A 3,198-nucleotide genomic window follows, 5' to 3' on the forward strand; every position below is an offset into this window, starting at 1 on the left:
AATATTACCCACTTACTATATCCCATGCATATATTTAAAAATGTTTCATCTTCTTTATGGAGGCACATATGATTGAAAGAAAGTGACACATTGGCTATTAGGATAGACCTTATTTCTTCAAAAAACTAAAAAGAAAAATTGGCCAAGACATGAAACTAGAGTAGAGGTTGGTCCCTCTTAGTCTTTTATAGAAGGTGATGTCCCATGGATTTTAAAGAAAGATGATCTTTATTTGGCAAAGGAAGTTATAATGAGTGTGAGGGTGCCTTCTTTATATGGGTCTTCACTATGGCATTACTTCACTGTGGAAGATCTTTTGTCAGGGTTGAAATCTCATGACCATTTGAACCTTCTGAGAGTACGTACGTATGTCAAAAACATGATTTTTTTTTATGTAATGGGATATTTTATAATTAATTTTTGTATAATATATTATTTACTGTGCAATGGCATTATCCTCTGCTCATGTGTGGGTATGTGAACCATGATTCCCCCAAGACCTATGATGTGCCATATCTAAATTATCTACATTTGTATATTGGATCACATCAAAGGAAATTCATATGGCTAACATTCCATGGTGGCATCAAGAGATAGCTGAGATTGTTTGTATGTTTGAGAAGGAACTGTTGACGAGTTTCATGGACTTGCATGTTTATCTTCTAATTCATCTAGTAGATGAGGTTGAATTAGTTGGGGTTGTTTCTTGTCATTGGATCTTCTTCATAGAAAGGTACATGAATAAATTGAAAGGTTTTGTTCGAAAAAAGTCAAAACCCAAGGGGTCTATGGTAGGGGTATATATCATATGAGTCTTTCTATTATGCAAGTAAGTACATCAAGAAGATTGAAAACACCTAGTGCAGTGATTTGGGATGACAAAAGGGATGAATACAAAAGAGGAGGGGAGCTTCTCAAAATGAATGGAAAGAGGCACATGATCAAGAGTAAGTGCAGGCTTATCATTTTTCAAAATACTACACAGTAACTATTCACACTAAACTTCATCTTAATGTATATTTTGATCTCATGCGTACTATATATATATATATATATATATAGGTTGATTTCATCAACAAATTCATTCTTTACAATATGGAACCGACACAATTGTTGGTCGCATTGTACAAAGCAAAGAGGAGGAAATGGGACAGTGACAAGAAAGAATTTAAATGGTTGAATGGTAGAAGCATGCCTTATCCTGATCATTTAAACTAAAATATACCAATGACATGCCCTAATAGTTGGATTGTTTATCAAATCAGAGAGAAATACAATGGATATGGTTGTTACCTGCGTGCTGAAGAGGATGGCCTAAACATAGGGATTAGGTGCAACTACTTGGTAATTATAATCTCTTTCTGTACAATTTTAATTTCATACTGCACCTTTGAATTGTAATATCTATATATATCTTATATTTTTAATTATGTTCGGGTTATTAGACACATGACACTGTGATTTTTTTACTTTTTTATAGGTGAATTTGTTCCCATCTATGTGGGCATATGGACATCATTTTCGCACGGAAGATGTTGATGATGGATGCATGACACAAGACTATGGAGTGGAAGTCGAGTTTGATCAATCTAGTCATGTTATCCATCACGATCAAAAACTAATGTAGGGGACTTTAGGTTACATTGGAAAGATACAAGAGATCATTCATGTGGACTTCTCTTCGTTCCAATGTGTTATTTTTAGGTGCAAGTGGTGGGACACTTTTGATCAAAATAATGTAAAGGAAGATCGAAATAGTGGGTTGATATCTATCAACTCAAGGAATATGTGGCATGAAGATAGGGAGCCTTATGTTTTCCCAAAACACTGCAACCAGGTGTTTTTTTACCCATTTGGATAGGGATTGGTGGTTCTTATTAAGACACGACCCTAGATAAAAACATATTTTTGAGAACAACAATGTTAGCATGCCAAGCGAAGAAGATAATCAAGGTGATGACAATGGAGAGTTATATGTACTTGTTTTATTTCATCATTTATATTGTTTTTGTATGTTTTTGTTTTCATTATTTCGCTAATTAGATTGTTTTTTATTCGTCTTGTGGGCATTTTATAATATAATTGGTAAGATTCACAAACGTTTTTACATGTTTTTTTGCAGTGGAAACATTTTTACAATACTTAAAACTAAGTATTTCCAAGTGTGTACATTATCTATGATAATAAGGATTCAAGGTCATAATCATTCTCAAATAGGCAAATGTGAACAAAATAGTGAATTTAGAAATAATATTGAAGATTTAGTCTCAATTTAGATACTTATTAGTTTAGTCACATGTTTTTCTTCTTGTTTAGTTCAAAATCAATATAAATCATCATGTAGTGATAACTCTATGATGACTTTAACAATTAATAACATGTCATTGAAAGTCATGAGCCTAAGCCATATACATCACGTCATCAGTTTCAAGGACATCAATCGTATGATCCGGTAGTTGCTTGAAAGGCACGTTAGCAAGTTTTTGTGGTGTTTGGTGTGTGATCGATAAGACCCATGAAACCCTAATCTGATATCTTTTCTCCGTACCACTGCCTTCTAATTTCACTCTTATTTTACCATTTGAACCAGTAATGTTTAACAAAGTGTGAAATTTTCACATTTCCATTACTGAAATCCATGGCGCCCTCGCAGTTTATAGCAAGTACCTTTGAGGTCTAAGTAAGACACTTGGAGTGTGTATTGTAGGACAACAATTAGGTGTTCTCCCCCTCTCTAGCCTCTCATGGCGGAACCATATTGTATGGATCTACCATTTTCTCCTACTCCTATTGTTGCTCTCTTTGATGATGTCTCAACTACATGATTGACATATAAAATACATCAGCCTCATAGATAGAATACAAATTTTTTTATTAAATGAAAAATGTATTTTTTTTAAATGGAAACATAACTTCCAATTTAAAAAAAAAATCATCGGTGCACCAAAAACACAGTCATGCATTGGCTCTCATGCGCTGTAAAACACAACCACACTGGAATCAGTGCACACATACCTATGATGCACCATTGCGGGTTCACAAATTTAAATTTTCATACAGTGCGCATGTATAACATTTTTGCACCTATACAGAAAATTCACGTTATTGAAAGCACCGAGCTATAGCTATATTTTTAAATATATTATTTTTGCGATGTGTTTGGTAAATATGACCGCACCGGTGCGATCAAAACATATC

The sequence above is a fragment of the Pinus tabuliformis genome, chromosome 7 (assembly GCF_031772625.1).
Source record: "Pinus tabuliformis cultivar Carrire ecotype Pingquan chromosome 7, CPIR1, whole genome shotgun sequence".
Classification (NCBI taxonomy): domain Eukaryota; kingdom Viridiplantae; phylum Streptophyta; class Pinopsida; order Pinales; family Pinaceae; genus Pinus; species Pinus tabuliformis.